A 15,966-nucleotide genomic window follows, 5' to 3' on the forward strand; every position below is an offset into this window, starting at 1 on the left:
AAATAATATCAGTATTAAAAATTAATATTTGTGATAACAAGAGAAACTCAGTATTTCACTTTTTCTTTAATATGAAGTTTTGGTTTTTCTATTTCTCTGGTACTAATTATAAAATAAAAATAACTCAAAAGAAAATGATTGCTTTCAGGATTAATGCTTCTTAGCAACTTCCAATAAAATTGCATGTCTTTTTTATTCTCCCCTTTTCCTCTGTAAAATCTAGCCAGACTCTTCATGGTATATCCATTTTATATATGGGTAGAGTAGGAAGAGAAATCCTCACTTCAAATTTCCTGATTTCTGTTGATACTGAGTATATTAAAATAGAAATTGGAAGTGTGGGTCATATTTAATAATAGTTGTTCTGCTCATTATAATCTAAGATAGCATCACAGTTTATTAATGATTATATGTATTTTCTGAGAGTTTAGTCATGGAATTTGAAAATAGAAAAATAAAAAATACAAATGAAAGATTAGGAATTTACAGAACATTTATTATAAATTCCATATCATATACACAGGTTCAGTACATTTTAATTTAAAGCCTACTGTATTGGTGAGTGCATTTCTATTTATTTTTTCAGGGGTAGGGGCTGTGGCTTAGCGGTAGAACGCTGACTTAGGATGTGCGAGGCACTGGGTTCGAGCCTCAGCACCACATAAAAATCAATAAATAAAATACAACTACAATAAATAAAATCCAACTACAACTTTTAAAAAATGCTTCTAAACTATTTATTCTTTCAAAGAACATACCTTTGTATTAAAAACAAGCATTCAAGTTTTTTTTTACTATGTTGGAACCTAGAGAAGGGATCAGTTGATTTTATTTCTTACACCTTTGGGTGGACTGCACAGAGCTGGAGGGCACCAAGTCAGAACTGGAATAAACATGAAGTTCCTAGGAATGTGCTTTCTGATTAAACAGAACACTTCATAAACAAAGCATACAGATCTGTAAGTACATGGCCTGATTTGGAAGGTCATTTGGTGTCTTGTATTTCCATTATAGTATGTAGCACATTGTAAATTTTTAAAACATCAAATCTTTAAAATATCTTATCTTTTATTTCAATGCTTAGTGTACTAGTTGTAGCCTAAAGCAAGTGCTGAGCATGTATTTCTTCAGTTTGTTAATGGCATAGCTAGAATATGGAATGAAAGATGTAAAAAGCTGAAGTATTAGCTAAAAATAGTAGGTGGAGTTACATTTTAAAAGCTATTTAGAGAATACGGACACACAAAAGAATTTTAAGTAATCATCTGGTGTTATCTGCTGAAGACAGAGTAGAAGGACTGGTTAAAAGGAAAAGAGTTTGGAGGTGAAATAAGTAGAAGAAGCCATAGCCTATAGATCCACCTTCTGACTTAAATGTTTTTCATATGCTGAGCAGACATTTATTAAACCTTTCTCTTTGTATAGCTGTGTGTCATATGATTCATTATACCTACTCTGCAAAAGCTCACTGTATCACAGAAGGGATGTCTGGTTTGCATAATTTTAGACCAGCATAAGTTACGATAGGTGCTATGAAATTTTTAAAAGAGCAAGAGAATGTTTCCAGTAATAATCAAGGACCTTCATAGAAAAGTTTTGACAGTTTAACCACAGATCAGATACAATATTCCTAGTCAAGAGAACTTCCTTGATCTTTGATTCCAGCTTGTTAGCAAGGATAGGATACTGTTTTATACAAGGCTTCACATATCAGACTTCTCTATTATTCATTATACTAGGAAGCTTAGTCTTATCTAGAGCATCATCTATAAATAACATAATAGGAGCTCTAATTATTAATTATTGAGCCTCTTTCCTATGCCATCTCTTTACTAGAGCTGTATATATATTAACTCTTAATTTTCATGGCAGTTTAAGCTTCCTATTGGCCCCATTGTATTGAGGGGGAAACGGGATTTTAAAAAATTTTATATATAATTTTACATAATAATATTAAATAAAGGGCTGGGGATGTGGCTCAAGCGGTAGCGTGCTCGCCTGGCATGCGTGCGGCCCGGGTTCGATCCTCAGCACCACATACAAACAAAAAAAAATGTTGTGTCCGCCAATAACTAAAAAAAAAATAAATATAGAAAAATTCTCTTTCTCTCTCTCTCCCCTCTCTCTTAAAAAATAGTAATATTAAATAACAATATAATTTCTATATAAATATTAATTAATATTCTTAATTAAAATTAATTAACATTCATGTATTAATATTTCTATATTAATAACAGACTGAGCTCTTGTGGATTTTATAAAACTGTCTCTTGTTCTTTCGCTTAAATACTACTACTTTTAATACATCTTTATATCCTTTTTAGTATATTCCTGCATCTTAGCCTGGAATTCAAAATTATAAAAAAACACTATTAGACTGGGGTTATGGCTTAGTGGCAGACACTTACCTAGTATATGTGAGGCATTGGGTTCGATTCTCAGCACCACATATAAATAAATAAAATAAAGGTCCATTGACAATTAAAAAAAATTTAAAAAAAAAAAGAAAAAGAAACACTATCTCAGTAACCTAATGTAATTTCTCTTTAGCCCTTTGATGGGGTTTCTAGATGATTTAATGAGGAGGGAGAAACGTGCTATAAGCTTATGTAATTATTAAACTTAAGATGTTGAGTTTTCTTTTTTCTTTAAAATCTTTGGGGTTGGACAAGGAAAACTAAGCTTGCAAATATGTAGTTAAAAATTTTTAGGAGAAATGTGGCTGCTGTAAGTTTGTATCAAGCTATAATTTTACCCTCCCTGCAGTTGATACAATGCATGATACCAAATAATATATATTTTCTTTTGACCCCTGTTATTTTTATTCTTAACATGTTATCCTGAGAAGACATGTGAAAATAAAGGGGTTTCAGGTATTTTATTTACTCTTTATAAATTTGCCACAGAATTATACCCCTTTAAAATAATTAGATTCCATTTCAAGAATAATAACTTATTCTCCCCAATACCAGCCATTTTGTTAGTAGGGTTTCTCCAGAATGAAAGTTGAGGGGTAGGGGGACTCTGTATATTATGTTTTATTCTTTAGAATACACAGGTGTTCTCTGTGTAGTCTTCAGATTAATATAATGGCTAGATCTGATTTTCTCTACCTCTTTGAAAATGACTATAGAAATAAGTAATTTTCTGTGCCAAGAATGGTTTTGATTTTTTTATTTGACATAAGAAAGTGTTATTGTGTTTGAACATTTGCATTAAACAAATTATTTCCCCATGTTTTCTAAAAGGTATTTCTACTGTTGAGAGAGGACTACATAGCCAAAAGGTTTTGAAACTTGACTTGACAGAATTATTTGCTGTGTATATACTTGATTAATTGCCATTTTTAAATGAAAAGCAAATCTTTGTGCTATTGAATTATGCTAGTATTCCTTTAGGTTTGCCCACCAAAATAGTAATTTCCATAAATTGATGAAAATAAATTATACTTAAATTATTAAGTGTAGTTTTTAAAATATAAAGACTCAACTTCTGACATGAAATTCAACTTGGAAGTAAAGTGAGACAGTACTATTTGTAGACATTTAGTAATTCTTTAACTGGCTGCCAGCAAAAACCTGACATCAGTAAAATTTCCTAGTAGTAAACTTACTTTGTTTTATTATATCACTCTCCTGTTGAAGAACTTAAATTAAGTCCCTTTTGTTTGCCAACCTGGGTCTAGTTCTTCATGAATATTAATGGCTCTTTCATCAGTTGACTGCTTTCATTCTGACTAACTTTATTTCTTAACCTCATTTCTGCCCACCTATGATAGTCAACACACCTTGTGCCTTCTTGTTTTTAAGTTTCTTTAGCTTTATGTGATAAAAAGGCAACACTTACCATCCCCTCACACATACTCTTCAAAACTAGAATGAATCATTATAATAATTTTCACCAATCTCTAAGTAGTAATTCTGTTGTAATATGGGGGATATAGGAATGAGAATTCATGTGTAGGGGTATATATCATAATGGGAATTTCATGCAATTTAAGAAAACTCATCTAATAAATTGGAAATCTTTTAATTGTTTCCTCCATTGAGAACTAAACAGAAATTAGAATACTAAACACGGATTACCCTAGTTACTTTATATGTAGCACTAAGTCTATTATTAACTGTGTGTGTGTGTGTGTGTGTGTGTGTGTGTGTGTGTGTGTGTTTTGATTTGTTAGAAACCTGGAATTGAACCCAGTGGTGCTTACCCACTGAGCCATATCCCCAGCTCTTTTTTACTTTTCAGACAAGGTCTTACTAAGTTGCTGAGGCCCTTGCTAAATTGCTGAGGCTAGCTTTGAATTTGCCAATATTCCTTGTGATCCTTCTGCCTCAGCCTCCTGAGCCGCTGGAATTACAGGCATGTGCCAGCTTTGGTTTGATTTCTCTGCTGTGGTGATTAAACAAAATATGTAATATCAGTATTCCTAGCATTAGCACTCTTTGAATACATTTTTTAAGAATTTGAATTTCTGTACTCTTTTAATAGATTTAAATGCATTGGTAAAAATATTAAGATGGCCATTGTCCTCAATGCCATTATGAAAAGTTATTCCAAAACTATTCAATAACATAGAGAGATCCAGAACAGAGATCTTTCGGAGATCCACTGTATTATTATTCATCCTTACTTGTCCAGATTTCATGGTGACTTTAGACCAGAAACTGGAATTATTATTTTTGTTAGTGTTATAGTCTTAAAAGAAACACACATTTTTACCTGGTATAATTTAATCTTGTACTTTGCCAGAAATGGTCACACACTTTTAGTCATCTCAGAGCCAACCTCATGACTAGAACACCTTGTTTTGGCTCAAGAAAAATGTCTTAGGTTTTGTATGCCAAAGTATATGATTCTGCATAAAATTGTGAATGCATGGAGTACAAGTTTCCTAGAACAAGTATAACATTTAAAATAAAAATAAAAAGATACATTTGGCCAGTAATGAAAGATTTTGAATGTCAATCTGGAGGTCTTTGACTTATTTAAAGTTCCTGGTTCTGGAGACAGAAAACCAGTTAAATTATTAGAATCCATACAATTCATAATATAAGTTCTGAATGTAGGAGTAGGATAAATTTAAAGGAAGAAACAAATTGAACAAAACAGAAAAGAAATGGGAGTATTACAGAATCATAATAAAGAGGCTTATAGTATCAGATGATTCTGAGTTCTCTAATCTGAGCCGCAGACAGTGGTATGTTACTCTTCTTTTCATCATTGACCAAAACACCTGACAAGAACAACTTAGAGAAGGAAAAAGTTATTTTAGCTTATGGTTTCTGTGGTTCATTCCCCTAGTCAATATGGGCCCATGGTGAGGTAGAACTTCATAACAAAAGAATGTGGAGAAGGAGCTGAGTTCTACTCAAGGCAGCCAGGAGGCAAAAAAGGCAAGGGAAAGGGGCCACTGGGAAATAAGCCCTTCCTGGACATGACCCCATTGACTTACTTTCTGTAGCAATGCCCCATCATTGTGCAGTTTCCATCCCTGTAGTCCATTCAGCTAAGGTGAACTGATTAAGTTATAGTTTCATGATCTAGTCATTTCATCTCTGAATATTCATTCTTTTGGGGGACACCTTATATCCAAACCATTACAGGTGGAGATGCCATTGTCCACAGGAGAGCATACCCAGAAATGGGTAAGAAGAAAACAGATACTTATATGGAAAATCCCTTGGTGGTATGATAGTAGAGTATAACTTAAAGTTTCATCTAATAGAGCTGATTTAACAAAGAGTAGAACAATATTTAGTAAGTAAGGTTTTTGTTGTCAGTGAAGAATAACCTTAATGAAATGCCTGTCTTTTGAAAAGCATAAAGATTGGGATGTCAATATCTGTCTCACATGTCATTTCAGAAAAATTATTTAACTCATTTCCAAATATACCAAAAACGTACAATACATACTTAGCATCTTTTTTCTTGTGGTGGGAGTTAACCTCTCATAATCTAAACATCCCATTTAGCTGTAAACACAAAAATCTCTTATGTTTTATTAAGTTAAAAGCCAGACCCTGAAGATCTCCTTGAAATTAAAAATGTCAACATTATTACTATCTCCATATTACTTTTTGTAATGTCTAATGTGTCCCACAGTATGGTACAAAATAGTTTTAATTGGAAACATATACTTCCCCACTGAACTAGAAAAATCACCATACTGTTATATATTTTTGAGTCAGTATTTTAGAATGTTCAAACAAATGTCTTTGGACAGAAGAAAGACATGGATATAAACAAATAACAAAAAAAAATGGACTACTTAATTTTAATTAAATTGATTGTTTTATACATTAATAAAACAGCATCTAGCACATAGTAGAATTGGGAACTGAAATTCTGATGGATCTTGCTATTAGTAGATGACAATCTTTAGTGTGGGAAACTTGAATAACATTAGAGTAATTAGGAAGGAATTAAATTACTTGAATAACATTAGATTAATAGAATGAATTAAAGTAATTTCTGATTATCACTGGCAACAGGATATGGCAAAAACCAAAATTCTTATCCTACCCCTGCTGTGATGCTCTGAATGAATCTCTTCAACTTTCTGTCCTCATGATTTTCTTTTGTATAAAATGTGTGGGTGGTGAGTTCACAAGATCACTCTGAGGTTTGGTAATTCACTAGTAGTATTCAGAGGACTCAGCAAAGACTCTTATACTCACAGTTTATTACTGTGCAAAGGATACAAATTAAAATCAGCAAAAGGGGAAAGTATGTGAGCAAAGTCCATGAAAAACCAGAGGTTTCTCCCAGTGGACTCAGAGTGGACATAATCCCATCAGTGATGTGACAATGTGTGCAATGTGTTGCCATCATGCCCAAGATTTTTACTGGGAACCAGTCCCATAAGCATGAATTAATTTCCTATACAATTGATCTCAGCCAGTCATACTCTAGCCTCCCAAAACAAAGACATATTCACCCCTAAAATGCATTGTTAATTAAACTCCTTCAGTCAGATAGGCCTCCTGTAACCCGTGGACTCAGAGATCAGCTGTCAGGAGATGGCTAAAGGCCAATCCTGAAGAGAGAATTTGCACAGAATTTGAACAACCCAGGCCTGCTTGGAATTATGTGATAGCTAAAGCCTGTTACAGTTTTGTGAACAGAATATTAACTCTAAGCATGTTAACTTTAAAGAAAAAAATATAGTTGTTTATTTTAACTTTTAGATTAGGTAATCCTAATTTAAAAGCTTAACTAATAGAAACAAATTAGACAGATGCTAGAAGCCTCTAACTAACTACCACGTCTTTCAGAGTCTATTTTTTAAATAATTAGGGCTTTTTTAGTTTTATCTACAAAACTTGAGATTTTACCTGCTTTCCAATACTTTTGTAGGAAACCCTTCATTTATAACGAAGGGAGTTGATACATTGTCAGGTAAAGTACTACAGCCTCAGTCAGAGGAAATTGTTCATCATCCCAGGCATTCTTTTAAAATTGAAAATTTCTTCAAATCTTAGAAAATCAATTCCCATGATATTCCCTACAGTTTATATCAATAATATGGTAGAGCCTGTTAAATTTTCCTGTAATGACCAACCTTCATAAACAATTTGAAGAGCATTTGTTTTCTTCTAATGTGAATGAAATAAAATTTCTAGCCCAAATTATAACCTATTGAAACTTATCTTCAAGCCTAGAATAATAAATAAAGATAGTTGTTTTAAAACTTCTCACTTTTTAAAACTATCCTTAGGAAACTAACTTAGCAGCAACTCTTGACTCCTCCACAGCCTGGAGTCAAAGCAGTGAAAGAACTGCTGACCAGAGAGAAGGATTACAGAGTAAATGCCCTAAAACTTCATATTGGACAGCTTGAGACTTTGAGGACCTGGGAATTTGGTTATTGGAGCACAAAATAAAAAAAGTAATTTCTTGACCCTGAACCTTGACAAGGTTGGGGGGTAACAGAGAAGAAAGAGGGAGAGGCAAAGCCCACAAGCTTACTTCCTTAACATCAGTTAGGAAAAAAAAAACAAGTTAGAACAGGATAGCAGAAACAAAGACAGTGAAGAAGATTGCACGTTTCAGCCCAAATTGTTGCCAGAAATTGTGCCAGGCAGGGAATCCATTTGAGACCACACCTTGCTAGCCTTATCTAGAAGAAATTAAATCTGTCCTGCTTCTACCCATCTACAGATTAGAAACAAAGCCATATGGAATGCCCCTGAAAGGGGATATTCCAGTAGCCCTTATAGAGGGATATGCTGGCTGAAGTTAAAGAAACCCCCTTGCCAAGCCAGAGACACTGGGAGTGGAATGGAGCTGATATGAGAACAAGTCATTTCCAGGGAGTGTTGTTGGCTGCCTGAGCAGGCAAAAATAGGCTGACAACCTGCCATACACCCACCCACCCGCCAAATATAAAATTGCTGGTATCTGCAACCGCCAGGGTGGAGACTTCAGTGCCACAATAGTGACCAGACCACCCATAGATGGCTTGTACACACAGTCCTTACAGTTGCAGATAGCTGCCAACCATTTAGACATGGGCTCTTGCCAACTAGGCCCAGTAAAAGGAACTTGTTAATCTGTATTTCACAGCAGCCAGCAACAGACATGAACCCTGTGCCCCTACATCCAACAGAAAATGAGCAGCAGATACTGTGGCCACTGAGCACGCAGACTTGGGCCTTTGGGCTGGCTATCAACTTCAGTGGCTTTCTCGGGAACCTTAGTGACCGCAACAGACACCAGCCACCATTCCACATACCCAGATTCAAGCCCACCAGCCTGTGCACTACAAATCAATGCAAGCAGCACTGCACCTCTCACTGACCACCCAGTGTCCCTTCAGCCTCACCACATTTCTGCCTTTGACTACCACACCCCTCATACTCTGAAATATACACAGGAGAGCCCACACTGAATTTGACAACCCTGGGTTCATAGAGCTTTTCTTCAGAAAGGCACACAAGACTGTTAGCCTGTCACAAGGAGAAACCTGTAAGTTATAGGCAATTAGGCCTATAACTACTATGACCTACCAGAAATCTCATAGGTGTCTAGAGACAGCAAAGAGTGGATGGGCTGCCTTAAAATGTATCAGAAGAGTGCTGATGTACAGCTGAGGAGCAATGGGCATCCTCTATAAAGATTCTTAATCCTGATGAAATCCAAACCAGGAAAACCCAGTAAAAAATTTCCCCACTTCAAATCGCCCATCATGGAATATCATAAATAACCTTAATGTCAGTTTTGATCTCACAGATACTATCTTTGGTATCAAATCAGTGTATTTTCATTTGCTATAGTAATCCTCAACCCGATTGAATATTTCTTACAATATTTTAAAGCATTTATTTAAATCATTCCTTTCTTAGACCAGGTTTATACTAGCTCTCCTTGTTTCTCGTTTCCATTTGCATTCCTTACTCCTTCTTATTTCAGATTTGCGTAATTTTTTTCTTTCTTTCTCTCTCTCTCTCTCTCTCTCTCTCTCTCTCTCTCTCTCTCTCTCTTTTTATTCTTTTGGTCTATTCTTTTTTCATCCTCAACTTATATGTAGTTAAGTAGTAATTTTACTACCTTAATACATAATTGCTCAGTCTGTATGAGAACATTACTTCCATTTTATACTTGGGTTAAAGAAATTGTGGAGAACATTATAAGGTTTTTCAAAGGCTTATTAATATTGGGCCTTGTTATAATGTGAGTATAGTTCATGGGGATTAATATAATCTCTCAAAGTGGTGCAGCAGGTACAAGATGAGTGGGAGTTTTGACATGTAGCTATTTGCTCAGCCTGGGGTACTTTAAAAGAGAAAGTAACTCACTAAAAAGTCTCTTATAAAAGGAGAGATAATCCTCCCAGCAGATGGATATAAATACAAACATTATGGAAAAGCAAGGAACAAAATACCCCAAATAGCGCAGACCACTTCGACAATGGACTCTATTGACACCTTAGTAGAGGAAATGCTGGGTAAAGACTTTATTGAGAGTTGAAATGATCAGTGAACTAAAAGTGGATCTTAAAAACAAACCAGAGAAAAATACAGGAAGTGAAAGAATGCTTTGAGAAAGTGATAGAGATTCTGAAAAACAACCAAAGAGAAATACAGGAAATGAAAGACTCAATAAATCAAAATAAAAACTCAATTGAAAGCATCACCAATAGATTAGACCACATAAAAGACAGAATTTCAAGCTTGAAACAGATATATAATCTTGTAAACAAAGTCAACAATAAAAAAAAATGATGATAAGAGACCTTGACCAAAATATTCAAGAAGTCTGGGACAACATGAAGAAATTATGAATCATTGGCTTAGAAGAAGTTAGCAAGGTACAAATAAAAGGAATGCACGGTCTTTGCAGTGAAATACCAGAAAATTATCCAAACCTTGGAAATCAAATGAAAATCTAAATACAGAATGCATTACCAAAAATACTTAAAATTACATGTACAATACATGAAAAACAAACATTAGAGCCAGTGAATGTTTGAAACTCACTAAAAAAGTAGTGAGCAAGGGAGAATCAAGTCTGAATTAAACATTAGAAATAAGTCAAAATGGCAGGAAATAAAAATCACCTCTATAATAACACTGAATGCAAATGATCCCAACTATTCAATTAAAAGACAGACTCAGAGAGTGGACTGAAAAACAAACGTTGTTCATAAGATACTTACAAGCCCCAAGACATTCACAGGCTGACGATGAAAGAATGGGGAAAAAAAAATACACCATGCATATGGAAAACAAAAACAAGGAGTAGCTACTTTCATATATGACAAAGTAGACTTTAAACCAAAATTGATTATAAGAGACAAAGAAAGTCATTTTATACTTGTGAAGGGAACTGTCTAACAAGAAGATACAGGGATTGCAAATATTTATCCCCCAAATGGCTGAATACCTACTTAAATAAAACAAACCCTGCTTAATATAAATACTGAGACCCCAATACAATAATACTGGCTGATTTGAGCTCACCTCTCTCACCAACAGATGGGTGATCCAGGCATAAACCTAATAGATTTTCAAACTTAAAAAATACTATAGACCTAAATAGAAATGGACCTAATAGAAATCTACAATATGTTTTGTCAGTCAATCATCAAATTCATATTCTTCTGAGCTGCATATGAAACCTTCTCCAAAACAGGCCATTACTTAGAGTAGAAGTCAAATCTTAGCAAATACAAAGAAATCATTATAATCCCTTGCATCTTCTCAGTTCATAATAGAATAAAACTTGAAATTAATAAGATAAAAAATCAAACCATTTTAATACAAGTGATTGAAAAATACACTTTTGAATGAGGAATGGTTCATAGAAGGAATCAGGAAAGAATTTTTAAAATTGCTAGAAACAAATGAGAGAAACAACATATCAAAATCTATAGGACACTATGAAGATAGTTCTGAGAGTAAAGTTTATAGCATTTAATGCTTAACAAAAATAAATAAATAAAAGATCCCAAATAACTAAAATCACATCTCAAGGCCCTAGAAAAGCAATAACAGACTAACTTCAAAACCAGTAGAAATCAGGGTATAATAAGATCAGAACTGAAATTAATGAGCTAGAGAATTAATACAAATGATTATTGATAATAAATCTTTAGCCAAACTAATCAAAAGAAAGGACCCAAAATCAGTAACATTAGAGGGAGATAATCACCACAGACATTTCAGAAATCCAGATGAGCATTAGGGACTCTTTTGAAAACATATTCCAAAAAATATGGAAAATCTAAAAGACACTGACAAAGTAGTAAGAACATTACTTACCTAGATTGAACCAAGAGGATCTGAAAAACCTGAACAGATCAATATCAGTTTTATGAAAGCAGTAATAAAAAGCCTTCCAACAAAGAAAAGTCCAAAACCAGATGAGTTCTCATCTGAGTTCTACCAAACCTTTAAAGAACTAATGTCAGTCCCCCTGTAATTTTTCCATGAAATAGAAAAGGAGGGGACAGTCTTAAATTTATTCTGTGAACCATTATCACCCTGATATCAAAACCGGATACATCAGGAAAGGAAAACTATTGACCAATATCCCTGAAAAACAGACACAAAGCATCCTTAACAAAATATTAGCAGCCCGCACTAAAAAACACAATAAGATTGCACACCATGATCAAGTTGGTTTTATCCCAGGGATGCAAGGATGTTTCATCAATAAATGTATTTTACTGCATGGATAGATTTAAGGACAAAAGTCACATAATCTCAGTAGGTACAGAAAAGTCTTGGATAAAATTCTGTGCTCATTCATGTTAAAAATACTGAAGAAACTAGGGATAGAAGGAACTTCCCTCAATATCATGAAGACAACGTACAGCAACCCCAAGCCAACATTGTACTGAACAGAAAGAAACAAAGCATTTCCTCTAAAATTAGAGATGATACAAGAAAGACCACTGTTACCACTCATATTCAGTATAAATCTCGAAACTCTAGAAAAATAAAAAGAAATTAAAAGGATACAAATAGGAAAAGAAGGACTCAAACTATTTCTCTTTGCCAATGACATGATCCTATACTTGGAAGACACACATACATACATTTCACTAGAAAATTCTTGAGTTGATAAATTTAGGAAAGTAGCAAGCTACAAGGTTAACATATAACAATAAATAGCTTTTCTATACTCCAGTAAAGAATCTGTTGAAGGAAATAAGGAAAACTATTCCATTCAAATTAATCTCATAAAAAAATAAAATGCTTGGGAATAAATCTAACCAAGGAGGTAAAATAACTACAACAAAAATTATAGAACCCTGAAGAAAGAAATTGAAGAAAACCTTAGAAGATAGGAAGACCTACCATGTTCTTGGATAGGCAGAATTAATATTGTCAAAATTACCATATTATTAAAAGCAATCCACATAGTCGGTGTAATACCCATCAAAATACCAAAAGCATTCTTCATGAAACTAGAAAAAACAGTTCTAAGCTTTATATGAAAAAAATAAAAGACCCAGAATAGCCAAGGCAATATTGAACAAAAAATAATGATTATGATAGCAGAACAGTACCTGGTCTCCAATTATACTACAGAGCTGTAGTAACAAAAACAGCATGGTATTGGCATCAAGACAGACATGAAGACCTATGGAATAAAATAGAAGAAACAGACAAATCCATATAGATACAGTCATTTGACACTCTACAGTGGTGCTTAAATTCACGAAAAGATAGCCTTTTTAACAAATGGTGCTGAGAAAACTGGATATCCATATGTAGAAGAATGAAACTAGATTTCTACTTTTTGTTGTGATTTGTAGTAGATGTGCATATCCAAAAAGTATAGGATAAATTACTTATTTTATCACATAAAGATTGGTAGAATAATGCATAGTAGTTTACTAGTGCTGCAGAAACAAATTTCATGGCTTAAAACAACACAGGTTTATTATCATATAGTTCTGCAGGTCAGAAGTCTTGAAATCAAGGTGACTTTGGAATGTATTTCTTCTGTAGGCTGTATGGGAGAATCTGTTTCCTGCCTTTTCAGACTCTAAAGATCATAAGCATTTCTTGACTCATGTCTCCTTCACCCATTTTTTAAGACCAGCAACTCAACATTTTCAGATATCTCTTTTTTTCTTCCCTCTCCTCTCAAGATTTCTGCTTTTGATTTTGTATTTTCTCTCTGACCTTACTGTTTCCCTCTTACTTTTGACTATATTGGGTTTACCTGGATAATCCAGGATAATAATCTGATTATCTCTTAATTTGGTTATATCCAAAGTCCCTTTCTCCATTTAAGGTAATTTCCTCACAGATTCTGGAATGCGGATGCAGGCATCCTGGGGAGCAGTTCAGCCCAATACGTTGTTATTTATGTTCTAAAAGTAGAGTTTTTGTAATTAGTTCATGTTGGCTTGTGAAAGCCTCAAAACTAATGTCTACAGAGGATAATTTTCCCTTCCTCAATCTAAGAAGATATTTTCCACTTAACATTCTATCTTAGAAATAATATATTCCTAAAGTGCTGCTTTAGTTTTGATTGCATGGAGTTAATTTGTTGCATTTAATGTCTACCATGTATCTGGGGGCTTAGGTGTTTGCAAAAAGAAGAAAGGATTGAGATTTTAACATACACTGATACTCTGGGTCCTGCTATGTATTTTAAATGTATTTTGCTATGAATACTAAACTGTCTTTTCGTCTCTAACCCACAAATCGTGTGTCTTCTACCAACATCCATGATACTACCAGGATAACACGTTAGATTGCAAATTTGGTAAAGTTTCAGACCCTTCACAGGTCTCGTGACATTGTGTATTACCAATAATTAGTCCAATGAATTCAAAATTATTTTATTTTATTGGACATATTTGTGGAGGACTTTGTCAATGTGACGTGCATATAATGTTAATGATAAAATCAGGTTAGTTAGCATTTCCTTCTTAAATTTTTATGATTTCCCTATGTTGGGCCCCTTTGAGCTCTACTCATTATTTTAAAATACAGAACAAATTGTTAAAAAGCTTCTTCTGTCTGATGTGCTAAGGAACACTAGAGCTAATTCCTCCTGTCTTTAAATGTATTTTGGTACTTGTTATCCAACCTCATTCTATTCTCCCTTCTTACTGTTCTTCTCAGTCTCTAGTAACCACTGTTCTACTCTCAACTTCTTTGAGATAAACTTTTTTGACTTTTATACATGAGTGGGTGAGTATATGCAGCATTTGACTTTTTGTAGTTGGCCTGTTTCATTTAATGTCTTCTAGTTTCATCCTTATTGCCACAAATGATAAGATTTCTTTTTTTATTGCTGCAATATATTCCATAAAGAAAATGCCATATTTTCTATCTGTTCTTCTGTAGATGAACACCTTAGTTGATTCCAGGGTTTGGCCATTGTGCATAGTGTTGAAATAAATGTAGGTGAATAGGCATCTCTTCAGTATATCAATTACTTTTCCTTTGGAGATATACCCAGTAATGGGATTACTGGATTATTTGATCATATGATAGTTCTGTTTGTAGTTTTTTGAGGAATCTCCCAACTGTTTTACTCATTAACTGTACTAATTTGTCTCCACCAAGGTTGTATAAAAGTTCCCCCATCTCCACATCTTCACCACCATTTATTATATTTTTCCTTCTTAATGATAAACCTTATTCTATAAAAGTCAACTTTTTCATTGCTGTGACCAAAAGACCTGTTCAGAACAATTTTCAAGGAGAGAATAGTTATTTGGTGCTCGTACTTTCAGAGGTCTCAGTCCATAGATGGCTGATTTGACTGATCTGTTTGAGGTGAGGCAGAGCATCATGGGTGAAAATATGTGGAGAAGAAAGCAGCTCAGGACATAATGACCAGGAAGAGAGAGTTTTGCTCATGAGGAATAAAATGTAAACCCCAAAGGCATGCACCCATTGACCTACTTCTAGTCACATGCTAATTGCCCACAATAACTGCCCAGTTAATCCATATCAGTGGATTAATGTACTCATTACATTAAGGCTCTCATAACTCAATCATTTAAAGTTTCACCTTTAAACTTTCTTGGACTGTCTCACACTTTCGCTCTTGGGGGACACCTCCTATCTAAGTCATAACAGACCTAACTAGGGAGACAGTAATATCTCATTATGGTTTTGATTTGCAAATCCTAAAGTTTGGCCATTTGTTAACTCTTCTATTTAAAAATGTCTATTCAGATCACTTGTCCATTTTTTAATTAGTTTTTTGTTTTTTTAACTGAAAGTTTTATGAATATTCCATATGCATTTGAAGATTTAATTTGTGTTATTAGAGTATATTCTAAATAAATTCATAAGTCAGGACTACCTTATAATGCAGATCTACCTTATTAATTACGGTCATGTGTACTTAACTATGAGGACATGTTTCAAGAAGTGGGTCATTAGGAAATTTTGTCATCATGAGAGCATCTTAGAATGTACTTAATGCAAACAAACAAAGATAGTTGGGACACTGCTAAGTAATAAAATCTTTTGGGATCACTAT

General features: G+C 34.0%; 1 protein-coding gene across 1 annotated transcript in view; it reads left to right on the forward strand.

Moving 5' to 3' along the window:
* The window catches only part of SRFBP1 (serum response factor binding protein 1), a 68,734-nt gene that overhangs the window by 36,769 nt on the left and 15,999 nt on the right, over nt 1-15,966 (forward strand). The window lies entirely within an intron of this gene.

The sequence above is a fragment of the Spermophilus citellus genome, assembly GCF_964194105.1.
Source record: "Spermophilus citellus genome assembly, chromosome: 1".
Taxonomy (NCBI): Eukaryota; Metazoa; Chordata; class Mammalia; order Rodentia; family Sciuridae; genus Spermophilus; species Spermophilus citellus.